Raw genomic sequence first — 27,978 nt, forward strand, 5'->3', positions numbered from 1 at the left:
TGGGCTAATGGTCCAAGAGAAATTCCCAGTGAGTACAGAAAGCAAATTCAGTATATGTAAGAAGACAGATAAGGAAGTTGTAGTTTCAGATGAATGTGGGGAGTTTGGGTGGGGGGAGTATTCTGAAAGTAGAGTGGTGCCTTTTGGTGATGAGGAATAAGACATTGGTATGTGACAGGAAATAGGGGTTAGTAGAGTAAATGCTAGGGTTTTAGAATTGTAAGTATTCTCACAAAGAATATGATCTCTACCTGTGCTTGGTCACCAGCCGTAAACCCCTGTGGTTCTCTTTCTTATTCTGGAGAGGAGCTACACACCTGCCAGCCTTTATTTTTCCCAGTTATACCTTTTGGGGGAATGCATCCCCATACCAAACTCTGAGACCCTCTTTATAGACTCCCTGTTAGACCTCTGTTCCCTGCCCATCTCTCCTCCTGTTTAGTTAGAATGCTGAGCCCTAACAAATCCCCAAGTATTCAGGTTATGTTCCGCTCTCGAGCTGCTGCCTGATCTATACCTCTAGCCAACCTAGGCTTACCTGCTTAAAGTTCATACCTGGCCTTTTTCCTTCAGTTTGTCCTGTTAATCCTGGATGATTCTTCTTTCAGCATACTAAATGAACCCTAGTTGGGCCACCTCACCTCTGCAGCACCAGTGCCCTGTTCGTAAGGCCATGCTAACCTCCCCTGTCCTCACTTGTCCTTTTGCTGCGCCTGCATGAGTCGGTGCTGACACAAAGACCTTAGAGGTTGAGGGGCTTGATGTTAACACTGCAGAGGATAATGGCAGAAGACAGAAGAGAGGAATAATGTAAGCCAGATGCTGACATCTTCTCGGAAGGTAGAGAAAGGTGACCAGTGATCTTCATTCTCTCCTGTAGTCACAGATCAACCTTGAATGCTGCTGTGATATTGTACAAATATGTCATTTCCATAATAACTAATCTGGGCATGATAATTGATGATGTGTTTGCACCTGGCTTTCCCAGGGTTAGACAAATAAATGAAATAATTCACATTCACTCCTGGCTGGGACAAAAACTAAGAGATCTCATTTTACACCTAGAGTCAAATAAACAGAAACCTCCATCCTTGGTTCCTATTATTTTTCTGTCCCAGGAGGTCTGCAGGAAGGCAGTTCAGAACTCCCTTTAGTTCCCTATTTAGAACACCTACAGGTATGAGTAGGAAGCAGGGTGACATCATGGAAAGACACCTAGGTCCTAGTTCCCCCTCTGCAGTCACTTCATCTCTTCAGGGCTTTGTTTCCTTATCTGTCAAGTGAGAGAGGGGCTCACACCAACTGATCTCCAAAGTCTATATCAGACCCAGGATTCTGTATGATTTTGTGAAAGAGGTCAGGGGGCAAGTTGACAGTGGCAGTAAAGTGGCAGTAAAGACATGAGGACTGGAGTCTTTTCTATCCAGGAATGGGAATTTAAAAGCATGTAGTGAATGCATGGTCTAGAGGTTAGGGGACATCAGTAATATATGGCAGTAGAGTCATCATTTGAAGGAATGTCATTTTTGCAGTGACATAAAGTAAAGACTTGTAAGTCCAGATAAAAGAGTTTTCCCACAGTGAAACAGAAGGTCCCAGAGGTCACAGCTAAAAGGTATGGTGAGAGTGGTAGGATCAAGTCAGGCAAGACTGAGGAGAGCTAGGAGTGACCAGGATGGCTATGAGAGTTTGGGTTGGAGAATACCTATTACAAGCAGAATCCTCTAATACTGATGTTTCCTGCACAGGGAAGAAGCTTCTCTAATATACATAAAATTAGGTAGAGTAAAATAAAATATTTAATTCAATCTATTGCAAATGTTATTTGAGCCATAGTGCTCAAAAAATTAATAAATATGTTCATATCCCAAATTAGGGCAAAACAGAGAAATAAATTTCTCTGCTTTCTTCTCTCACTCTCATAATCTGTACTTGCCTATTCTTTTCACAAACATTCACACAACCCCTGGCTTGTAAAGGTTATCAGTAAGTCAGAGGAAATGATGCCAACCTGGAAAAAAATGGGATTTAGTGTGTCAGAAGAGTAAAGACAATTCATAGTTATACCTGGGGTGGGGGAGAGTAGGGAAAAGAAAATTGCTGCGTTAATAACTACATCCAATTTTAAAGGACCTTTGTACCTCCAAGTAGGGAGGATGCTATTGGATCAGAAGATAATTTGAAGACAATGCTGTGCCTAGTGTCAGTCCCAGTCACTCTGGCAGATGTTTGTTGAATTGTTTTTCTTTATTCTAAGTGAAGGTTCATTTATCCAGAAATGAAATGACTATGATGTAACAAAAGGCAGCAATGCAACTTAATTTTTTTAAAGAGTAAGTTATTAAATGAAGGAACAACAGAGATAGATTCCCCTTCCAAGTTCAAAGACCAGACATTTTCTTCCCTTTTCCCCATGAGGAAAGGAAGTAGGAGGGGAGTTAAGAGAGAGGAGTCCTTTAACTGCTGCCACAGAAAAACTGACTACTGAAGCATTCCATCTCATCCCCTTATGTAAAATGAATGTTGAGTCCCATGTTGTTAGTAGCCTTATGTATTAGCTAGGACTCCCTTGCTCTCCTCATAGAACTTTTCTACTACTGGGATTTGTGTGTGGATTCCCTGTGGCTCTGATAGAGAAAGAAACAGGTAAGACTATGAAAAGAGCCAGAGGCATTTTTCTTCTCTGCTTTCCTGGTCTTAGGGCCAGAAGTACCAACCAAGTTTTCTTTCATTAATAATTAAGCATTTATTTGGGGTTCATTCTTCAGCCCAAGGCCTGTGACTGTTCTACCAATTCCATTAGCAACATATTTTGGGGAACTTCTGGTATACGGTACCCTATGTGCATCTTAGAGCCTTCATCATTCCCAAACTGCTTCTTAAGAATCCTGTCAGTCTGGAGGACTCCTGGCTGTTAAAGTCAGTTCAGTCCTGAGGAGTAATGGTTAAGCCTTTTTACAGAGAATCACCTAGCTGGAAGGTACATTAGAGGGCATCAAATTAAACTTATTTTTGAACAAGAATACCTTCAACAGCATCCTTGATCATACAGTCATCATTTGAAGGCCTTGTGTAATGAGGTCTCACTCCCTCTAGAGGCAGCCCATTCCACTTTGGAACAGTTCTGATTGTAAGAAAAAGTTTGACTATCAGTGCCTATTTCAGTCCCTCTGCTTTAGAAAAGACCCCAGCAATCATCCAAATCCAACCTTTATCTGAACATGAATCTCTGACAGCATCCCTGACAGGTCATACAACCTCTCTAGCTTGTATGAAGACTTCAAATGAATGAACCAGATTCCAGAGTCCTGTCCCAAGAAAACAAGAATCCCTATGGCCTGATCTAACCCCCTCGGTGTGGCCCTACCCTAAGCAGAGTTGACCCGACAGCATTTGACGATCAGTGCCTTTCGTCCCAGGAAAAGCCCACACAACTCTTTTGAGGCCAGGATGGTAACTCTTAAAAAGGCCAAAGTACTTCCCCTCTGCCATTTTACTAGCTTTTCCAGGTACTGTTAACAGCTGAACCTGACAAGAATCTTATGTATAAAAAAAGAACAACTCTGATCTTGTCAAGTAGGGCTTCCCCAACTAACTATAAATTCCCAGCCTATCCCCTTCTCCTAAATTCTTCCCTCCGTGTATTTATGTGGGTGGTGAGGTGGTGCAGTGGGTAGAATGTTGGACCTGGAGTTACGAGGATCTGAGTTCAAATCTAGCCTCAGATATTTACTAGCTGTATGACCCTGGGCAAGTCACTTAACCTCTCAGCCTTAGTTTCCTTATCTGTAAAAATCAGCAATGACATTTATTCACAGGGTTGTTGTGAGAATCAAATAAGATATTTATAAAATACTTTGCAAACCTTAAAACTATACCAGAAACTATAATACTTAAAATTATAATGCATATTATTAATATTTCTTCTTCCTGGAATATTCCTTCCTCACTATAATCCTTTGTTTCCTTCAAGACTCAGCTCATTTCTCCATGAAGCCTTTCCTGATTCTAACCTTTGCCCTCCTCCCGCCCAAAAGGATTTCTCCTCAGACTGTTCTAAAACACTTTTATTTATTCCTTTCCCCTGTCCTGTTCTTCTATGTATCAATACTTAAGCTTCTTGAAAGTCTATATCTTTTTCTCCTCAGAACCAAATGTAATATCTTGGCTAGGGTAGGCATTTAAATATTTATTGTATTGAATTGATTTTGACTAAGCCAGTGAGATCTGGAACAGTCAACAAGCATTTATGAAGTGCCTACTGTGTGTCAAACACTCTTCTAACTACTAGGGATACAAATACAGAGAAGATTGCAGCCACCAAAGGTGTGCACAGGTATGTAGAGGGATAGTTTTTGGTTTTTTTTTTTTTTTAGTTTTTTTTTTTTATTTTGTAATGTTTAACAATCATTGCCATACAATTGCGATTTTATCCCTTCCCACCTACTCCCCACTACCCCCCTCCCTCCCCACGACTGCATACAATTCTGTATAGATTCTACATATACTTTCCTATTGAGTATATTTTCACTATAGTCATGCTATGTAGTCAGACTAAGATAAATGAAAGAAATCGTATAACAAATCAGAACATGATACACAAATACATACACATACACAAACATGATCTGCTACAATATGTGAGTGACTTCCATATTTCTCTCTCTGAGTGTGGCAGGCATTTTGCCTTGAGATCCTCCATTGGGATTTTTTTTTTTTTTTGGTAAGAAGTTCTTGTGTTATTACAAAAATCTAAGTCTACCAGAAAAAACTCTCACACACTGTGGTCGTTGCTGTGCATAAAGTTCTCCTGGTTCTGCTCCTTTCACTCAGCATCAGGTCATATAAGTCCTTCCAGGCCTCTCTGAAGTCTTCTTGTTCATCATTTCTTATGGCACAATAGTACTCCATTACATTCATATACCATAATTTATTCAGCCATTCCCCAATTGATGGACATCCCCTTGACTTCCAGTTTTTGGCAACTACATAGAGTGCTGCTATAAATATTTTTGTACATGTGGGACCCTTTCCCATTTTTATGATCTCTTGGGGATATAGTCCTAGTAGCGATATTGCTGGGTCAAAGGGTATGCACATTTTTGTAGCCCTTTGGGCATAGTTCCAAATTGCTCTCCAGAATGGTTGGATGCGTGGGATAGTTTTTTAATGGACATATTTTTAATATCAGAAGATTTTGCTGTTCGTGGGATTAAATCTTTGTGATGGCACAGAGTTCTGGTGATATCTTAAACCTCTAGTAGCCAGTGACACACAGGGGGCATAACTTTCCACTTTGACTAGCATACACAACTGGAATTGGCTTAGATCTGGTTCTAGATTTCCCTCCAGAATTCTGATCTGCTTACAAGAATTCCTTTGGGACTGATCCAGCCCAGGAGAAGTTCCTCTTCTAAAACTAGAGTAGGTTCCTCAATGTGATCTGACCAATCCAGTGTTGGGGGGGGGGGGGGTAACGGCAGGGACTGGCGCCTATTGCTTAACTAGATCAATTGGCACAAATTGAACAGTGTATACCAGTATGTGCTAATGGGTGATATGTTGGGAGGAGCCTCTGGAGAAGTGTTTCCTCACTGTGACGAAGGAGTACTGAAAACGTATTCCTTTCCAATTTGTCCCTTTTCCCTGTAAACTCAGTGTAAACTCTTGAACTACCACTAGCTGTTCTGTAAATTAGAAGTGCCATGTTGCTTGCTGTTATGAGCAGTGGCTGCTGGGTGGCACAGTGGACAGGATGCTAGACCTGGAGATAGGAAGACTTGAGTTCAAATCTAACCTAAGACAATCACTATCTGTGTGACCTTGGGCAAGTTAGCTAACCTCTGTTTACCTCATTTTCAACTGCTAAGTGAGGATGCCAAAAGCACCCACCTCCCAGGTTTGTGGTGAGAATTAGAATAAATAATATTTGTAAAGCACTGTGCCTGGCACATAGTAGGCACTCTATAAATGCTAGATATTATCAATAATAATGATGATAATAAATCCTCTTCCTGTTCAACCTCAGCAGCTTCAGGATACCAAATCATTTTAGAGTTCCCAGAGTTAGTCATCTTTTATTAATTACTTTTGGTCCAGAAAGGCATGTGTATCATAGTGGATAGAAAGAAGTCCTAAAAATGGAAGACCCTGACACATACTAGCTGTGCAACTATAGGGAAGTTAGCTTTGCAGTGCTCTAAGCATCACTTTATAAGATTCTGAGTTAGAGGCAGCCAGGTGGTGCAATAAATAGAGCACTAGCCCTGGAGTCAGAAGAACCCAAGTTCAAATTTGGCCTCAGACATTTACTAGCTGTGTGACCCTGGGCAAGTCACTTAACCCTGATTGCCTCCCTCCCCCCCCCAAAAAAACTATTCTAAATTATAGATAGTTTCCACACCAGGAGTTCCCCATATACCAATATACCATTGAAATCACAGGTCCATGTCATATTATTATTATTTATCATTTTTAACATATTTAGTGCTTTCAAGTTTAAAAAACGTTTTCCTCACCACAGTCTTGTGAGGTGGACAATGGATAGGGGAGAAAGGACACATACATAAACATCACACAGCCACCACCCAAGTTCAGACCTTCATACCTGGACTGTTTCAAAAGTCTCCTAATTGTTCTCCCTGCCTGAGGTCTCTCTCCTCTCCAGTCATTCTTCTCCACAACTGCCAGAGTAATATTCCTGAAGACCATGTCATTCTTATACTCAGCAAACTCCAGTGGTTCCCTATTATTGCTAGAATCAGATACAAACTCCTCTGCTTGGCATTTAATAGTCCTTTCCAACCTGACTCCAGCCTGCCTTTCCAACGTTTTTTTATATTACTCCCCATTATGAGCTCAGGTCTAATCCAGCTGGCCTTCCTCTTGCCCCTCATGTGACATTTTCTCTTCTTTCTCTTTGTCTTTGTACAGACTATCCCCTAATGCCTAGGTTTGCTCCCTCTTCTCCTCTGCCTCTTAAAATCCCAAATTCCCATTAAATCTCATCTCAAATTCTGCCTCCTGTATGAAGCTTTTCCTTATTCCCCAAGCTGTTAGTGCCTTTCCCTAATCTTCCCCCCAACCAAGAAATTTATATTTCTTGTATTTATAATGCACATATTTGTGTTTACCCTATGTACATATTGTATCTCTGTTTAGAATATGGCCTCCTTGAGATTAAGGGCTGTTCCATTTGTCTCTCTATCCTCCAAAACCTAGCATAGTTGCCTGGCAATAAACACTTCATAAATGAATGCTGAGACAGTCATTCCAGGTGTGGACTCATTCAGACATTATCTATTCCATCACCATTATTTTTCATATGAGAAAACTGAAGTCCATAAAGAGGTTCAGTGACTTTCTCTAGATCACAAAAAATAGCAGCACTAAGATTCTGACACCATCCTTTTCACTGCATTATGATTATAGGCATGGAGATGAGAAAGTATAGACCATGTGGGGAGTGGCAAGTTAGAGTCAGTTTGACTGGGGTCTGGAATAGTGTGAGAAGGCCAGTATTTCATTGTTTTGTATTTTCTTTTTAATTTTATATTTCATATTTTTTAAATCTGCATTGAAAGATATGAAGGGAAAATTGTCTATTATACTTTCTGTTTCATTAATCCTATTCCCAAGACACTCAATCACTTGTCAGGGAACTTTCATCTTTTCCTAACTCCTGAGAAGCTAGTAGACATTGAATTTTATTTCTTTTTTTAATAGAAGAATTAGAACTAATTAGAACCATGAGAAAGAAAAAACAAAACAAAAAAAAAGAGAGCAAATAGTATTCTTCAATCTGCTTTCAGACTCCATATTTCTTTCTCTACATATGGATGACATTTTGCATTATGAGACTTTTGGAGTTGTTTTGGGTCCTTACATTGCTGAGAGGTCTGTCAAAGTCAGTCATCATACAACGTGGTTGTTACTATGTATAGTGTTCTCCTGGTTCTGTTCACTCCACTCAGCATCAGTCCATATAAGTCTTTCCAGATTTTTCTGAAGTCCTCCTGTTCATCATTTCTTATGGAACAATAGTATTCCATTACATTCATATACCACAACTTGCTCAGTTATTCCACAATTGATGGACCGCCCCTCAATTTCTAGTTCTTGGCCACTGCAAAAAGAGCTGCTATAAATATTTTTTACAAATGGGTCCTTTTCCCATTCTTATAATCTGTATGGGATACAGTCCTAGAAGTGGTATTGCTGGGTCACAGGGTATGCACATTTTGTAACCCTTTGGACATAGCTCCAAATTGCTCTCCAGAATTGTTGAATCAGTTCACAACTCCACCAGCAGTGAATTAGTGTTCCAATTTTCCCACATCTTCTCCAGCAATTATCATTTTCCTGTTTTGTCATATTAGCCAATCTTATAGGAGTAATGTGATACCTAAGAGTTGTTTTCATTTGCATTTTTCTGATCAATAGTGATTTAGAGCATTTTTCCATATAACTATTAATAGCTTTCATTTCTTCTTCTGAAAACTGCCTGTTCATATCCTTTGACCATTTATCAATTGGAGAATGACTTATATTCTTATAAATTTGACTCAGTTCTCTATATATGTTAGAAATGAGGCTTTTATCAGAGACACTGATTGCAGAAATTCTTTCCCAATTTTCAGCTTCCCTTCTAATATTGGTTGCATCGATTTTGTGTGTGCAAAAATCTTTTCAGTTTAACATAATCAAAATGATCCATTTTGCATTTCATAATGTTTTCTTTCTCATGTTTGGTCATAAATTCTTCTGTGATCCCTAAATCTGACAGGCAAACTATTCCTTGCTCTCCTAATTTGCTTATAGCATCAGCCTTTATATCTAAATCGTGTACTCATTGAATTTTATTTCCATAGACACACATGGAAACTGAAACACTGACTTATCAGTCTCAGTGAATTTATTTGTGTCTCTTCTTGATCCATCTACTGCCCTGAACTGCCTAAATTAACTTAAACCTTGTTGAAATATTTGGAAATGAGAAGAGGGAGTGATCCTAAATTTGTGGAACAACTGATTAAAACTGCCCTCTTCCTTTAAACTCTTCAGACTCTTGACTCTTTTGTACTTTGATAATATCATTCAGCACCAGAAGAGTCATTAAATTGAGATGTTCTGTATTGGAAAGAATGCTGGACTAAAGTGACATCTCTCACACTGGGTACATCATTTAATCTCTTAGAGCCTCAGTTTCTTCATCTGTAAAATGAGGATAAAAATAGTAGCACTGCTGAAATGCTATATAAACCTTAAATAGTATGCATATGGAGCAGGTTTCTCTGTGGCTTTACCCCTGACAGAGCAAAACTAGCTACCTCTACCTCTCTCTCTCAGGATGTAGGGATATTCTGAAGGGGTTGTAGATATCTGCGTAGTGCTATGTGCCTGAGCCCCCATGCCAGCTCTGTTCCCCTCACTATTAGCCACAGATTAGCTCCCCAGTTCCATTTAACCAATTAATGTCAATTAACTATTACAAATGGATATTTACTTTGATGATACAGCAAAAATTGTGCTTCAGGGGCACTCTCTCTCCTCCATTGCCACTGCAGTCCCTGGAGAGTGGACTCTGACTTGACAGTTTCTACATAGCATTGTCCCCCGCCAAATTCAATATTTGTTTCAACTCCAGCTGAGTTGAGTCCCTGAAGGTCAGTTCTTGCTCCTCAGGGCCTCAAAGCTGGACTTGCTGTGAAACCCATCCTGAACTTGACTCTAGCACCTCCTTGACTTGACTCCTGGCTGAATTTCAAGACCTTTTGACACTCACAAGATTGTAGCCTCTAATCTCTTTCACCTAAAATGAGAAAAAAAATTGTTAGGACCCCTATTTTCATGGGAGGCCACTCCCTTCACAGCATGTCACTCCTCACCCAAGAGCTGTCATTCGAAGAAGCCAAACCAAGAATGGAAGGGAGAGGTTGATTAGAGCCTTTTGAGTGTGTGGCACTTCGACATATTCTACTATAGTCAGTCAAAGAGGCTCCTGTCCGCCTCCTGGTTAACAGATCAGATCCAGGTATAGAATGCTTGTCCATGCTCCAAAGCTCTCAAGGCTCTTCCATTACATGTCATCACAGCTCTCCTGGAAGCAGGCTCTCCCCAGTGTCTTCCACCTGGGGAATTTCAATAGCAGCACTCTGCTCATGCTCCTAAGTCCTGTGCTCCCCAGCCAGTCCCCTGTTACGAAAATGTGAAATGATGGTATTCTTTATGCAGTTGTCTGCATGAAGACAACTCCTTCCCTTGCCCTCCCCCATACCTAGCACATAATAGGTACTTATTAAATATTTATTCAATTACATATATTTCCATATGCAATAGCATATGCAGAATCACTTCTAATTTATTGTTAAATTGATCAAATGACCATAGAGCTAGAAGGACCTTACAGTTCTTTATGTCTACCCCACTCCTTTTACAGGTTAGAAAACTGAATCCTAGAGTGGATAAGTTACTTGCCCAGGGTCACATACATTTGAAATCTGGTCTGCCTGGCTCCAAGTCTAAGCCTCTACACACTGTACCACACTGCTTTTCATGGACACAACTTGGTCTGGATTTTCATGATCATAGGAAGTTGTATAGAAGTCAGTCTCTCCCAGTTCATGGGCCATTTAAAAAAACAAGATTCTTATGCTTCATTTCCCTCTAATGTGGATGCAAAAGAAAAATATTTGTTTGTTTGTTTTACAGAGCCAGAGGGTTCTTTTTACCTAAATCAACAAATTGAGTTCTAGAGCCAGAAATGAGCCCTAGCCACCTGACCTATTCCACTATTTCTTATCTTCCCTGGACCAGCCCTACTCCAAAACCTTCGTAACTAAAAACAGGTTGGCCCCTGCCAGTTGGTGGTAGAATCTGTGTTTAGCCCTCATGAATTTGAGGACTAAGTAAAGAGAATCTTTTGAACAAGGCCTGTGGGTAGTAAAAGAAAACTCATTTCCAGTGAATCTGAAAGCATGTTCAAGCCTATTGAAATTATGTAGGTTCAAAAAGTGATTAGATAAATGCATAGATGATAGATTAGAGTTTCATTAAGGTGAACTAGGAATATTGGGATTCCAAACCTGTTGAGGTCAGCTTTTGGAGGGTCACATGATCTTCCCTAATATCCCTTGGTATCATGATTGGATATAGAATCTTGGACTGATTGGAACATTGGACTTGGTCCATTTATGACATTACTTTTATTGAAATTCTTACATTGCCAGGAATATAGCTGTTCTCCTAGGTCCTGGCAAGAAGCACACAGAGATGAGCCCAAAGATTAGACTCAAAAAGAGATACAGTGATCTGTAGAAATATTGGAATTGGGATGATGAAACATGTTTGTGAGATCAGGTGTCATGGATCACATAGTAAGAGGACACGGGAAGATTGTGATAATATAGATAAAAGATGGTAATATTAGTCTATTTGTTAAATGAGAATAATAGAAACAGGTCCTAAGGACGGTACTGTAGCATAGAGATAACAAAAAGCTAATATTCTATGTTTGGAACATACTTCTCAGTATTGAATCCTTACTTGGGCGTCAAAGAATGACTGCTTCTCTTACAATCAATGTGTGGTTTATTGGATGGAAGGATGATTAAGTACCCTAAACCCAAATTGGCAGTCAGGGCAGTGTTCTAATTCCTTCTCTGTTTTTAAGCTATGACTTTGGAAAATGACATTTTAAAAATCTATTTCTTCCTCGTGTGTAAATAATGCTCTATCTATTACTCTAATCTATCACTCAGAGTTGCTAAATGATAAGCAACCATTAATTATTAATGTGTAGATTTTCATATCCACAGATTAAAGGCACTCAACTTCAAAGAGGTAGAGTTGGATCTGGGGAAGACTGATAATATGAGCTTCAGAATTATCCACCATTCTTGCTCACAAGCGTCCAAACTCTATGTTGGCAGCATTTTTCATAGTTTATTTTGCAGTCAACTATAAAAGGAAGAGTTCTCCTAGCAGAATAGAAGCATCAGGTGCCAAAACTGCTAGAGAACACATGAAATATGAGAGGATCAGGTCCTCTTTCTCAAGGCCTTGTGTTACTTATCACTTAAATAGACTTCTTAGGACAAGTTTTTTTTTTTTTTAACAGAGCTGTCTACACATTCCCAAGACCCAGTATAGCTACATCCTGCACACTTGATTTCTTAAAGTTATGGTGGATTTCTAGGAATTTTGCCAGATAAATTGGTGGCTTAATTTCACTTCCTATCTCATCCCTTCATAACACACAGACGAAAGATGTATCTATTGAAATTAAAGAAAATTTGTTTTATTTGCTTTATATACTTGAATGCAAAAGCTGGAAACTGAGGTAGTGAACAGGTAGAGAAATTATAGAAATTATTGATTGCTCTTCCACTCAGAGCCTTTTGTTTCTGCATAGTACCATTGCCACTTCCTGCCTCAGCAGACATACTGAATCCAACCATAAGACATAGCAGGATTTCATCTGCCAATCATTCTGGTCTGATTAGTCAGGGATTAGAAAAAGCCAAGTGACTTGTAGGCATATATTAAGGGTACTAACTGGTATGTGAGGTGCTTCTCTGTTAGATTTAAAGAAAGATATTTCTGCATATCTTCCAGTTTTATATTCTGTGATTGTAAGAGGTCATTTCTGCTCTGTCCTCCAGAATCTATACTGATGCATGTGACTGACTTTTCAAGGAGAAGACACTGTGTGCTTTATGTAGTCAGCCTGCTTTTGAATGCTGGCAGAAGAGATCATTGGTCATTAATAACTGTGACTCTTCACTGAATGTTGCTTTTCAGTATCCATATAGCAGATTTCTTCATTTTGTATGCTTTGTGGTTTTGCCTCCATCAGGATCAGAATTAAGACCTCCAATTCTAGGCTTCAAGATGAGAAAAGACTGGGCCTAGGAGAGGAGAAATTAGAATGTAAAAAAAGCACATGCTCTTTCACCTCTCTGCTACATATCAAATCCCCTCTGAGTCAGAACAGTAACCCCTTGTCTGTCATAAGGACCAGTACTATATGGAGGGTTTGCTAAAAGTGAAAAGTCTTCCAGTTCTTTGTCTACAGGATAAGAATCCACCATTTCCCCACCTTTGATATAAATAAAATCAACCCCTCACTGGACACAGCTTCATCTGAAGCTTCCAGTCAGAAACCCACAATTTGAATTCCTGAGTAGGAGGATAGGTGCCTGTTCCTCTCAGTGTGTTCCCTATGATCTGAAAATATCTTAATGAGATATTAGGTGAGTACCAGCTTATATTGTGGTCTTACCTTTGTTGCTCACTTTCCTTCTTGGCCAGTTGAGTTTAATATATCAAGTCCCTCACAGACACATATGTAATTGCTATGTTTTGTCTTCCCACATGGTACATCAGTTGAGTCTTGACATGCAGCTTTCTTTTCTACTTTGATTAATGATAATGGCTAACATTTATATCGTACTCGGTGCTAATAAACCCTTTGCAATTATTATCTTATTTGATCCTCAAAACAGCCCTGGGAGGTGGGTGCTTTTATTACCCCCATTTTACAGATGAGGAAACTGAAGCAAATGGGTTCAGTGATTTGCCCAGATTCACATGACTAGTTTCTTGAGACCACTTTTAAACTCAAGTCTTCCTGACTCCAAGCCTCTATCCATTGCTCTCTATCCATTGCGCCCCCTAGCTGCCCTAACAGTGACTGTGTTATCACTGAAGCTTTTGTTGTCCCTCTGAAGAAATTGCACATATTGAACAGTTTTGAATTTCTTGATGTTCCTTAAAATAACTATTAGAAACATTATCTAAACTTAATTAGTTTCTCGGTAGGCTTCTATGTGGCCCCTGCTTTGTAGCAGACAAGGGAGAAAAGGATTCATTATGACTTTGTTACAGTCAGGTTGAGTAACAGGAAGATCTGGAAATCAGCAGTCTTGGGTTCTTTTCTCAGCCTGGTGCTGACTCACCACTGTAAAAAAGGCATTTGACTCCATAGTGTCTCAATTTCTCTCTATAAAATAGAGTTATTACCTGCTCCCATTGTCTGTGTGTAAGCTCAGGTTTAGAAGCACTCCAATGAAAGACAAAAAAAATAAAATGTTGATGCAGAAAAAGTGGAGGGGGAAAGGACAAGATGGAAACGTTTGGGAGAGCAAAGTTTTTCTAATTTTGAAATAATAGGGATGCTTCTGAAACTCAGTTCTGTTTACCTTGGGCATATCTTAAATGATAACAACATATATGTGTGTATATATACACATACATGAAATATATTATTATTTATATGTGAATATATTAATGTATTATGTAATAACATATTAACCACATGATAAAAATATATTTGTATACACACATATATGTATATATGGCTTTAAGGTTACAAAGCATTTTATATTATTCTCCTTTTTTCTAACATTAGCCCTGTGAATTGTTACAAATATGATTCCCCATTCTATAGATATAATTGAGGTTGAATAAATGTAGAATAAATTGAGGTTGAAAGAGGTTAAATGACTTATTTAGGGTCATACAGATAATAAGTGAATATGTTTACAATAACAAGAAAATTATTTTAATTGTGTTATAATATTGTACTTGAACATAAATAAGAGCTATATGCAATTATGGGGTGGGAATAGGGATACAAGATCAAGTATTATGCCTTAGGACTTGTGTCTACCAGAAGGACCTCATTTCTTTAGTTCATGAATTATAACCCCACCAGCAGCCCTTTGGATGAGGGAAACTGCTCAGCTAGGCTACTGTAGGCTACTGTCAGGTAACTAAGTCACAGTAATCTTGAAAGAATAATGTAGTTCAGGTGCCAAGAAACTAAGATTGGATGAATGTGCCAACAGAAGCAGGCTGCTTAAGGGAAAAATAGAATGCACTTATCACTCCCTAATTTTTAGCAATGAAAAGAGGCATCAAAGTGGATAAACACTTTGGTGTTTATAAATACAAATCAGTATTGGATAAACACTTGCCTTGGAGTTAGGAAAATCTAAGTTTGAATCCCATTTCACATACTTACCAGCAGTGTGACCTTGGGCAAATTAACCTGCAGGCCAGCCTCAGTTTCCTCATCTGTAAAATGGGGATAATAATAGCATTCATCTCACCAAGTTGGCATGAAGATCAAATGAAATATGTAAAGTATTTTGCAAACCTTGAAGCTCTTATATAAATATTAGGCATTATTATTACAAATAGCCCAACAGCTAAGACATTTCAGTTCTTGAATGTGGATTACTGGTTAGCTCGAATAGCAGAAAAAATAAAAAATTGACCATAATCCAGATGTACCTGTAAAAACTAATGAGACCATTTCTCTTCTGTAACTATTTCTTCAAAGCCCAGAATGCTTATGGGCCTTCTGGAAATACTAGAAATTTGTTTTCAAAGATTAAAATCTTTTTGTCAAATCTGAGAATCTTTTTTCAATCTTCCTCTTCAGTAAACTCTCCATGTTTTTTTTTAATTACATTGATCTACCTACTTGACATTTTCTTCAAGTCAAGTGATCAAGCCTTTATTAAGCACTTACTATGTATCAGGCATTATGCTAAGTCCTGGGGATACAAAGAAAAGCAAAAATAGTCCTTCCCTTCAAAGAGCTCATATTCTAATGGAAAAGATGACATAAAAACAACAGCGTACATACAAGAAGTATACAGGGTTAATTGCAAATAATTTCAGAGGGAAGGCACTACTAGCATTGTAGGGAATTGGGAAAGAATTCTTGCAGAAGGTACAATAACAGAGACTTAAAGGAAACCAGGAATGCCAAGAAACAGAATTGAAGAAAAACACACTAGACGTGTTACATAACCTCAACTGGGTCCTCACTGCTGCAGGACATTCCTTTTATACTTCCCTGATTAACTTCCCTAATTAACTAAGTAATGGTAGCTAGGTGGTGCAGTGGATAGAGCACCAGTGCAGGAGTCAGGAAGATCTGAGTTCAAATCTCACCTCAGACACTTGACACTCACTAGCTATGTGACCTTGGGCAAGTCACTTAACCCCAATTGCCTCATCCTGGGTCATCTCCAGTCATCCTGATGAATATCTGGTCACTGGATTCAGATGGCTCTGGAGGAGAAGTGAGGCTAGTGACCTGCACAGCCCTCCCTCACTCAAAACAAAGTCAAGTGCAAGTCATGTCATTATTTCTCTGATGGCATGGTCTTCTTCGGCAACGAAGGATGAACACACAATTAACTCACCATCTCACCACTGTGGCTTTTCTAAACTTTTTCATTCCTGCCCAAACCTCCTATGACTCTCCCCTTCCCCAAACCCCGACTATCTTAGCTAAGAACCTTGCCTTATATTTTACAGAAAAAGTTGAAGCCATTCTCTAAGAGCTCTCTCTTCTCCCCTCTTCCTCGTCTCATATGAAATAAATGCTTTCTTCGTAGTCACCCTAGTTCTCACATAATGATGTGGCCCTTCTCCTTACCAAGGGAAACCTTTGTACATGCACCCATTCTGTCCCATCTTCTACAGTTGATTGCCTTCTTTATGACCCACACTCTCACTTATCTTCAATATCTCCCTGTTTTCTGACTTCCTACTGCCTCCAAACATATCCATGTCTCCCGTATCTGCAAAACAAAACCTCTCACTTGATTTGTCCATCCCTATTAGCTATCATTTGATATCTCTCCTCCCTTTTGTTGCTAACCTCCTTAAGGAGAACATTATAGTAGGTTCCTCTACTTCCTTTCCTCTCACTCTCTTCTTAACTGTCTCTACTAAGACTTCTGACCTCATCACTTAACCAAAACTGCTCTCCAGTTACAAATGGTCTCTTAATAACCTAATCTAATGGTCTTTTCTCAGTCCTCATCCTTCTTGACCTCTTTGCAACCTTTGACACTGTCGATCACACTCCTCTTGATATTCTCATCTTTCTAGGTTTTCATGACACTGCTTTCTCCTGATTCCCTTCCTGTTTATCCAACTGTTCTTTCTTAGTCTCCTTTGCTGGATCTTCAAGTCACCACTCACTAACCATGGGTTACCCACAGGACTCGGTTCTAGGTCCTCTTCTTTTCTCCCTCTGTGCTATTTCAGTTTGTTATTTCATCAGTTTCCATGGATTCATTTTATCATCTCTGTGCTGATGATTCTGAGATCTACTTATCCAGCCCTACCACTCTCCTAAAATCCAAACTCACATCTCCAATTCCCATGGGTTTTCTCCAGCTTTATGTCTCATCAACATCTTAAATCAACATGTCCAAAACCAACTCAATATCTTTTCCCTTGAACTTTCTCCTCTTCCTAACTTCTCTGCTTCTTCTACCTTTTAGGACTTGTCATACAGAACCAGTCATTCATTAGATATGGCCAATATCTTGGTTTGTTTTGCTTTATTATGGATATTTGTCATAATAGAGGACTTTACTTGGAGTGGTGAATAGAGAAGAGAGTTTATGGGCAGTGATAAATATTAAAAAGACAGTAAAGTATTTTAAAAGTTGCGCAGAGGAGAGGGGGGTATTCAGAAGGTGTAAAAAATAGAGAAATGTGTTACCCAGTTAAACTTAACATATTATTTATTTATTATCATATTTGTTTGTTTGTTTACTTTTTTATTTAAAACCAATATGTTATTTGGAAGAAGTTTGCAGTTTTTTGTATGTCAGGATTAAAGGAAGATTTTTTTAAGGTTAAAGGGGACCTGAATGACATGCTTTAAAAAAAGGGAATAAGTTCTAGTAGATAGGGAGGGATTAAAAATGAAAGAGGAAATGCTTGATGGGATAAGCATCAGAAGAGGATGTTCTCATACAGAGTCTAAACAGAAGATTTCCTATTGATGAGGTTCCCCAGATATTCCTAATCATCGATGATACTGAACTAATGCCATTATGTTCTGGCACAGTAACAAACATCCTCAGTAAAATCTAGTTATTTGAAAGATACCAGCCTAATCATTTACACTGGAATAACAAAGTGAATGAAAAATCCATGTTGCCCAGAATGCAACACGCAGTTGGAAACTAGTCCACTGTATTAGTGTGTGTGTGTGTGTGTGTGTGTGTGTGTGTGTGTGTGTGTGTGTGTGTGTGTGTGTGTGTGTAACCAGCACTACAGATAAGTAGTATCCTGGGCTGAGAAAAAGATTCTATTGAGGAAACTACACTGCCTTTTTGATAGTCCCAACTTGTTCACCATCACAAAAGCCCATCTTTTTATCAATAGCATTTTTCCAATGTTATGTGTCTGCAAAACATGAAACATTACCATCTCACAAGAATTAGTTACACGGTGGTCCAAAACATGCACACAGTCAAAGGGTGCATGGTGGACAAAAGTAGACTAGGACATATCACAACTTATGACTTGGGTGTGAGACATAGCACAAAATAACATAATCAAGGAAAGGTGGGCCAGTTAGACATCGAGAGGAAAGGACCACAGTATACAGCTTAAGTGCTGCACCCAGATGTGGAGAAGCAGTAAAAGAACCAAAGGAAAAGTGAATTTTCTATAAATTTATGGAGAGAAATGTAATAGAGTCATACCATTAAGAAGGCATGGGTAGATTATAATCTAGACTTGTGGAAGGATACTTTGCATCTACTAGGGATTTTCTGTAGACCTACTATCTTCAGCCTTTTAGAATATAAACTCCTTGAGGGCAGAGACTGTTTACAATTTTTCTTTATGTCCCCAGTGCTTAACACGAGGCCTGGAACACAGTAAGTACTTAATAAATCACAGGATCATAGATTTAGAGCCAAAAAGAACCTTAGGGATCCAGTCCAACCTCTCTGATTTTATACATCAAGAAAGATCAGGAGAGGTTAAGTGACTTGCCCAGGCCACAGAGTTAATAAATATGTGAAGCAGAATTTGAACTCAGGTTTCCTAACTCCATGTCCAGCATATCCACTGTACAAACTGCTATATTGAAAAGAATACCCATATACATATATATACATATATATATGTGTATATATTTATAATATATATATACATGATGTTGCAGAGCCATCTGATTAATAAATATTTGTAGGGGGGTTAATTATCCTGATGGGTGAGGATAGTTTTGAGAACAGGAAGCATGTCTTCACAGCAAAACTCAGTTGAGCTGCCTGTGCTCAGATAGGTCAGTATCTGAAGCTCAGCTAATCAGTCTTTATCCCCACTATCAAAAATGGGAAGTCATGTATTACTCCATTAGTACCTTTCTGAATTATATTTTTACAGAAAGGAATTCATAGGGAACCAGAGGAAGCTTTAGCAGAGAGCTTAGACCTTTTTGACTTGTAAGTAGGGTCTGAATGTATACACACACATGCACACATACACTAACACTACCACCTGAGATGCTGGAGTATAATCACAGACCTACACAAAATTGTGCAACTTTGTAATTTCTTTCTTTTGTGGACATGTTAAAGTTTCTGAAGATCTAAGAAGAATTCAGCTATCCTACCTAAAGTATAAGGGAAAGTTCTGTGTATCATTTGAGATACTATTTCTAACTATGTAACTGGGACTGTATGCTTCTTCATTCCTCTAATGATACCATCATCCTTGGTGACTTCAGTATTTGTACTTAGAATTTGTCTTAACAGTCTGGCCTCTCAGTCCCTCAATCTCCTTAACTTCTATGACCTATATTACCACTCTGTTTACCCATCTAGAGGAATCAATCATCACACCTTCAACCTCCATCTCTTGTAATCATGCCAATTCTAAAATACTGAACTATGATATTCATCTCTCTAAATTACAGTATCTTGTTCTTTCACATCCCACATCCCCTTGTTCCTCCTGAACCACTTTCACTGGGACCAGTTCCTTCCATCTCTCCCTTTCTAGGTTCATCATCCATGTTCTGGCTCTTCTTCCATTCCTTGACTATAGTTTTGACCATAACAAGCCATTTCAGCAAACTTCCACTATTGAATCTCTTTCCCCTTGTCCTCCTATTCCTATTCTGCTCATTTCCAGTGCTGGGTAACTCCCACAGTCTTATTTTCTACTCCCCATGGCAACTGTTTTAATCTCTTAACTTCCAGTTTTACTTCAATCAATATTTACTAAGTATTTACTGAAAGCCAGACACAATGCTCACTACTGGAAATAGAAAAAACAAAAGCAGCCCTTGCCTTCAAGATCTTATGATTGCAATGAGGAGAGATAAGATATACATACACCAGTACACACCCTATTCTTTCTCTGTAGAAGACCTCATGCCTTACTTTATGGAGAAAATTTTGGTCATGTTCTCTTTTTCCCTCCCTTCTGTTATCAGAAGATAAGGTAACCCTCCTTATCTCAGTAAAGCAGGAATGATGAGAAGATAAGGGTGCAAAGCAGGGGTTGAACAAACTTCAACCACAGGCCAAATCCTGCCCCAGCAATTTGTTTAGCCTGTTTTTGTAAAATAAAGTTTTATAGTATTTAAAAGTATAAAATTATTCTTATATATTCTTAGCTAGAAAAACAGGCAGGTGGGTGGGATTTGTTCTTCAACATAGTTTGCTGGCCCCTGGGTTAAAGTATGGAGAGCAATGTAGTCTCCTTTGCTAGATCTTCCTTCAGTCCACTAATTCTGGGAATCCCCAAAGCATTGTCTGGGGATATTCTAGGTCCTTGGGTGCAGCCTTTTGACTGAGTTCAAGTTTTACAGAACAAATCCTTTTATTAAGGGGAATTTGTTCTGTGAAGTTTGGATTCAGTCAAAGGGCCACACTTGAGGACCTAGAAGGCCACATGTGGCCTCAGGGCCCAGGTTCCCCCCTCATCTAGGTCCTCTTCTCCCTCTCTTCTGCCTGGTGTTCTCATAAGCTCTCATGAGTTCAGTTATCATCTTTATGCAGATGATTCCCAGTTCTAAATACCCATCCCTAATATAGTAATGCATTCTCTCTCCAGCTCCAGTTTTGTATCATGAATTAGGACATTAGGTGGTACAGTGTATAGAGCACTGGACTTAGAATCAGGAAGACCTGAGTTTAACTTACTAGCTGTGTTACTCTGGGTAAGTCACTTAAGTCAGCCTCAGTTTCTTCCACTATAGAATGGAAATAATAATAGCACCCATCTCCCAGTGTTGTAAGGATCAAATGAGATAGTATTTGTGAAGTACTTAGTATAGTTCTTAGCACATAGTAGGTGCCTAATAAATGCTCAATTCCTTCTCTTTTTTTAGACATCTCTAACAAGATATCCTGAAGGCACCTCAATATCAGTATGTCTAAAAAAGAATTCATTATCTTTCCTACTAACTCCTTCCCCCTTCCAAAATCTCCTATTACTATTGAGGGGCCATCATCCTACTTGGTATCTAGTCATTGTCATCCTTGACTCTGTTCTTGATGAGGTCTGGAAGCAGGGGAGGAGTATAGGAACTCCGAGACTGGAGTTCACTTCGTGGACTATCTGGAAAAGAATTCACAGACTCAAGCATTCTTGAGGTCAAGGTAAAGATTTATTATGCTTTTCAGGGGGCAAGAGTTCTTAGGGAACCTGCAGCCTTAGAGGGGTAGAGGTAAAGTTTATATAGGATATTCTGTAGTAAAACATGTGCCAAATAAGCTAACTAGGTGACTCAGGGCAGGATTAGGGAGTGATTTTTGGTATCTACTGCATAGGTATTTTACCCAGAGTTCACTGGGAAATAGCCCAAGGTGGGGAGCTACATGGAGCTGTGGTTTTAGGCCTGAAATGTCACTAAGTCAAGCGGTCAGGACCAACTAAGGAATACCAGACTCTCATCAATATCTTGTTAGACAAGATAAATGTAAGGGAGTATACGTATGTCTAAGTCTAGGATACATATGATTGATCAGTGAATAGTAAATGTCATTATGACCCAGTGCACAGCCCATTCAGCCAGTGCACAGCTGGTTCAGAGTACAGCTGGCTACTATAGCAGGAAGGGAAACAATGGTTGTTGCTGGGGCAGGCTGTGTCCTTGGGCTGGGGAGAAACTGCCTGGGATAGTGTTTTGAGGCTAGGGAGAAATGTGATTTTATAGTTGGGGCCCAAGCACCCCATCATTTCTCACATTCAGTAGAGATATCCAAACTGTTTCCAAGTTTTGTCATCATTAACCTTCACAGCATGTAGAGCCCCATCTTCTCTCACACTGCCATCAGCCTAATGCAGGCCTTCATCACCTTACACCTGGACTGTGGCATTAGCCTTCTAATTGAGCTCTTTTCCTTAAGTCACTCCCAGTGACAATCTGTCATTGTCTATGCAACTGCCAAAAGTGATCTCTTTCTAAAGCACAAGTCAGACCATGTCACTCTCCTACTCAATAAATTCCAGTGGCTCCCTATTGCCTCCAGAATCCAATATAAAATCCTATTTGACTTTTAAAGCCCTTTACAATCTGGCCCACACTACTTTCCAATCTTCTTATACTTTACTTCCCAACACATATTTTGTGATTTGCTGACATCAGCCCCCTTTCTAATCTTCTAACAGGACACATTATATTGCAGATACGTGCCTTTTAACTGACTGGGCCCCATGCCTAGGTTGCTTTCGGTCTTCACCTCTGCTTCCTTGCTTCCTGGCTTCTCTAACATTCTTCAGGTCTCAGCTCAAATCATGCCTTTCGCAGGAGGCCGTCCCATGCTGACTCTCCCACCCCCACTGCTAGTGCTTCCTTTTGAGATTATGTTCTACTTGTCCCCTTAAAATGTGAGATCCTTGAGGGCAGGGACCTATTTCTTTGTATCCCCAGCACTTAGCACAATGTTGGTTACACTGTTAGTTACATGGTAAGCACTTAATAAATGCTCTTGACTGCCAAAACTGTGGCTAGAGAGGGCCTAAAGGCAGGAAGACCTGAGTCAAAATCTTAATAGCTGTTTGAACCTGGGCAAGTCACTTAACCTTTGTCTGCATCAGTTTTCTCATCTGTAAAATGGGAATAATAGCACCATCTCCCAGGGTTGTTGAGGAAAAAATGAGATAATATTTGTGAAGTACACAGTGCCTGACACATAATTGGTGCTTAGTAAATACTTCTTCCCTTCTTTTCCCAAGGCTAAAACCTCTGCCTTTAATTTTAAAGGTCACAGAAGACCTATTCATTGGCAAATTCAATGCACTTTTTCAGTCTTCATCTTCCTTGACTTTTCTACAGCATTTGATACTGCTGAATAGCACTTTGTTATTGATACTTTCTTCCCTCAACTTCTTTGACGCTACCGTCTACTCTTCAGACTCCAGTTCTGCCATATTCTGCCTCTGTATACTTTATCTTCCATTCAGTTTAATACATGCTAAGTGCCTACTATGTGCAAGCTTCTTGCTAAGCCCTGGAAATACAGAGATGGAAAATAAAAGGAAAAATCTTTGCCTTCATGGATTTATAATCTAACAGATACATTAAAAAGTATGAGAGACAGTAGAACATGATAATAAGAAAGGGAGTTCTTTTAGGAAGGGGGAATCCTGAAGCAGCTCATTTCATTTTAGGAAAGCTCATCATTTTAGAAAGTTTTCCTAACTTTGAGCCTACAGTTAACTCTCTCTTAACTTCTGTCTATTACCCTGAGTTTTTTCCCTTTAAAGCCAAGCAGAATAAGTCTAATATTTCATCTCTACCTCCTGGCTTCCCTGGCATCCTTCAAGTTCCAGCTATAATCCCACCTTCTACAGGAAACCTTTCCCAGCTCCCCTTTAGTATTAGTGCCTTCCATTTGAGATTATCTGCAATTTGCCCTGTATATATTTTGTTTGTACATAGTTGTTTGCCTGTTGTCTTCCTCATTAGGCTGTGGGATCCAAAAGAAGGGGCAGAGCCTGTTTTTGCCCTTCTTTGTATCCCCAGTGCTTAGCACGGTGCCTGCCATATAACAGGTGTTTAACAAATGCTTCTTGATTTGACTCTTCTACGTGATGTTCCCTTAAATACTTGAAGACAGTGATCACGTATGTCCAAGTCTTCTCCTGACTTCTTTCAGGTTTTTCTTCCCATGATTTCAAGACTCTTCAGCTGGTCAACAAGCACTTACTATAAGTACTTGCTATATTCCAAGCATTGTAGTCTCCCTCCTCTGAACACTTATCAGCATACCCAGAACTAAATACAATTTTCTATATGTAGTCTGACTAGAACAGAGTACTCTTTAAACAGAGTTTAAACTGAGTTCCCTAAAACTCCAAGATCTTTTTCAGATAGTCTGCTGTCTCCAGCTGTGCCTCACCTATCTTGTGCTGGTGGAGTTTATTTTTTCTGCCTAAATCTAAGACCACATTTATCCCTATTAAATTTCATTTTATTTCATTCAAATAAATTGTCTAACCTGTCAAGATTTTGGGGGGTCTTGAATCTGTAATCCCACCTATTAACCATCCCCTTCTACCTTGGTGTCTTCTGAAAATTTTGTAAAGATGCCATCTATGTCTGTATCCTAATTATTTGGTGGTGCCAGTGAGAGTAGAGAAAAAGGAACATGTACAAGAGAATTATGGAAATAGAATATTATTGAATGTGGAGAATGTGTGTGAAGAAGATAAAAGAACCAAAGGTGACTCTTGAGTTTAGAAAGTATAGTGACCTAGAACATGGACGAGGAGCAAATTTGAGGAGAAAAGATAAAGAATTCAGTTCTGGACTTGGTACATTCCAGAATGTTAATGGGACAGCCAGGTTATGATACACATCAGACAGCTGGAAATGTAAACCTCGAACTCAGAGGGGAATTGGGGGTGAATACTTATATTTGTTGGGAGTCAGATGCATAGAGGTAATAAATGAAGACATGGAAATGACTGAGCTCGTCAAAGGAGAGAGAAAATAAGAGGAACAAGAACAGAAACATGGATGAGAATCTATGCTTAGGGAGCAGAAAGATGAAGATGAACCAGAGAAAATGGAACAGGAGTGGTCAGAGAGGCAGGATAGCCAAGAGAGATCAGTGTCACAGAAGTTGGAGGACAGAATATAAAAAAGGAGTCAGTAGTCAGTAGATTCAAATGCTGTGCAGAGGACATAGAGGATAAGGTCATTGGATTTGGTAATTAAGAGATCTTTACTAATCTTAACAAGACTGGAGATAGAAGCAAGATCGTAGGGGTTTGAGGAATTACATGCATGTTGGGGAAGCAGAGGCAGCAAACGTAAGACCCTCCTGAATGTTTGGTAGGAAAAGGGAAGAGGAAATGATAGCATAGAGAAGAGCAGGGACAAAGAAACCTTTTTTTTTTAACTTGACCATGTTTGTGGTCAGAGGGGGAAAACTCAGAGAAGAGAGATTCAAGATGAGAGACTGATCAATGAAGGAAGGAGAATTCAATCAAAGGCACAACTGGAGGGTTTGACCCTGACAAGGAATAAGGCTACCACATCTTCTGACACCAGAGAAAAGGAGAATTAAAAAGATTTTGAGGTATGAAAGAGGGGAAAGGAGGGCACTCAGTCATTCTCAGCGTAGAAAATGAGATTATTTATTCACAAAGAGTGGGGTACAATGCTCAAGTAGAGATTTTGAGCAGAAAAGAGAGGTTTAAAATAGTTGTTATGGGGAGTGTGATTGGTATTAAATGAGACATGAATAAAAAGATGGCTCTTCAACTTACAAAGGCCCAGTTGCATATCTTTCCAATGAAACCGATGAGAATGATTTTTGTGACTTTCTCCAGCAACACTCAGTGACTCAGGATTAGGAACAAAGATGAATGCTAGGAGTAACATAAGATTATCAGTAGAAGGACTAGGGTTCTTTTCACTTATTGCTGTGGTTTTGATGATTACTTCGTATAGGCACTTAAAATAAAAACCCAAACCTGTCCCTCTTCCCAATTTCCCTTTTTTTCTTTTGATAGCTCGAGCCTCTCAAGTTCAGAATAATTTTGGGCTCTTCTCTTCACCCTTCCCCCAATCAGTTGTCAGATCCTATCAATTCTCTTTCCTTAATATGTCTGAAATCTGTCCTTTCTTCTCATGCTACCATAACACTAGTTCAGGCCTTAATTGCCATGGTCCCAGATTACTGTAATAGATTATTGTAGTTATTGCCTTCATTGAAGTTATTGATAAATATATTAGACACAGCCAAGAACAGATCACTCTTTACACTTAACTAGAAATCTCCATCTAGATTCACATTGATCCACTAATGACTAATTTGTAGATCTGGTCATTCAACCAGGTCTGAATCTCTTGAGCCCACATCTTTCCATCTCGTATACAAGGATGTCATGGGAGAGTTTGTCAGATGCTTTACTGAAAACTCGGTGTACATTGTGTTTATCTAAATTTTTTCGGTTTCTGAAAACTAGCTTGTACCAGCTTTAGTTATACTATTAAAGAAGGAAATGGGATTAGTCTGCCCTAACCTGTTTTAGAAGAAACCATGTTAGTTCATTGTGATCACTTCTTCCCTTCCTAAATGCTCACAAATGATCCTTTTATAATACATTCTAGAATTTTGCCAGAAATCCATAATCACACTTACTGGTTTATAAATCTGAAGAGGCTACACACTTCCCTCTGAAAAACTGGGACATTCACCTATCTGTAGGCCTATGAAACCTTGCCAATTTTACAGTTTTCAATGGTCATTGACAGTAGGTTAGCACTAACACTTGACACTTGTTTCAATAACTTTAGGATATAGTTGATCTAGAGCTGGTAAACTGAACTGATTAAGGGCAGCTAGGTATAATTGTACCACCTCCTTACTTATCTTGTTATTCAATTCCCTATAACTATTTTTGTTCCATCCTTCCTAGTATAAAGATCATTCCCCTTTGGTAGAGAAAATAGAAGCAAAATGAAAATTGACAGATGACTGTTTTCTCTGTCATCTTATTACCACTATCCCATTCAATATAAGCAGTTTTCTTCCTATATCCCTTCTTTGAACTTTCCTTCGTTCCCAACATAACTAAAAAGCTCTTTTTGTTCTCTTAATACTTTTTCACCACTTTCAAATTATTCTGAGACTTACATCTAATGCTGTCCTTGCGGAACTATTACTCTTTTGTAATGCATTCTCTGATAAGTGCCCTTATTTCCATCTTCTGCACATCTTTTAAATTTTTGGTTTTTTTTTTAAGATGGTTAACAAATGGGTTGTCTATACATCTACATCAGATTTTAGGTAGTTCTCCTTTTCTTTCTCATAGAAATTGTCAACAGAATTTTTAGTCTTGAGTACTTGTCATCCATCATGAGCAAACTTCCCTTGAAAAATTTCAGGCAATGAGATCCTACTTTACCTTTCTCTAAACTTTTTCCCCAAAGTTCCCATCATTTCTACTTCAACTGTGCTTAAAGCATAGTGCTTGGCATATAATTAATATAATATAATTAACAAATTCTTATTGACCTGACTTCCTTACCAGTGAGAATGAAGTCCAGAATATTAGTTTCCTTTATTGTTTCTGGTACTTTTTGAAGAATGGAAATACCATTAAAATACAGTTTAAAATGTATTCTGTATTTTTGGCAGCGAATTCTAGTAGATGTACAGATGGCTGAAATCCTTCATTGCTACTATATTATACCTCCACGAATGAATGAAAAAGCATTTATTAAGCACTAACTATGTGCAAAACACTGAGGATAGAAATAGAAAAAGAAAGATAGTCCCTGCTATCAAAGAGCTCACATTCTAATGGAGGAAACAACACAAATAAGAGGTTTCAGCTGCAAGTTAGATGCGCCCCCTCTGCTGCTAGGCAGTTCTCAACCTTCCTATCCTGCTCTCCACAATAACTCTTCCAAACCTTTTCTTTCCTTCTCAATCCTCCCATGGCTCCCCCTCCTTCCACCTTCTCAGTGGAGAAACTTGCCTCATATTTACACAAAATTGAGGCCATTCACCATGAGTTTTCTCTTCTTCCCTCTTCTTCATCTCCTATCATATGTCTTCTGCAGCTGTCTCCTCCTTCACCCGTTTCATAAGAGGCAGCTGTACTCCTCATTAAGATGAACTCCTCTCATTGTTCAGGTGATCCCATTCCATCCCATCTCCTCCAACAGACTGC

General features: G+C 39.1%; 1 protein-coding gene and 1 long non-coding RNA gene across 4 annotated transcripts in view; one reads left to right on the forward strand and one right to left on the reverse strand.

Annotated features, from left to right (window-relative positions):
- Nucleotides 1–27,978, forward strand: part of MAPRE3 (microtubule associated protein RP/EB family member 3) — an 81,140-nt gene that overhangs the window by 14,630 nt on the left and 38,532 nt on the right. The window lies entirely within an intron of this gene.
- On the reverse strand, nt 12,277–27,893 carry LOC140520181 (uncharacterized). Its single transcript, XR_011972421.1, has 3 exons — nt 27,784–27,893; nt 25,564–25,665; nt 12,277–12,908 (listed from the first exon to the last, which is right to left on the reverse strand). It is a non-coding gene; the product is annotated as an uncharacterized lncRNA (long non-coding RNA).

Source organism: Notamacropus eugenii, chromosome 1 (assembly GCF_028372415.1).
Source record: "Notamacropus eugenii isolate mMacEug1 chromosome 1, mMacEug1.pri_v2, whole genome shotgun sequence".
NCBI classification, from domain to species: Eukaryota; Metazoa; Chordata; class Mammalia; order Diprotodontia; family Macropodidae; genus Notamacropus; species Notamacropus eugenii.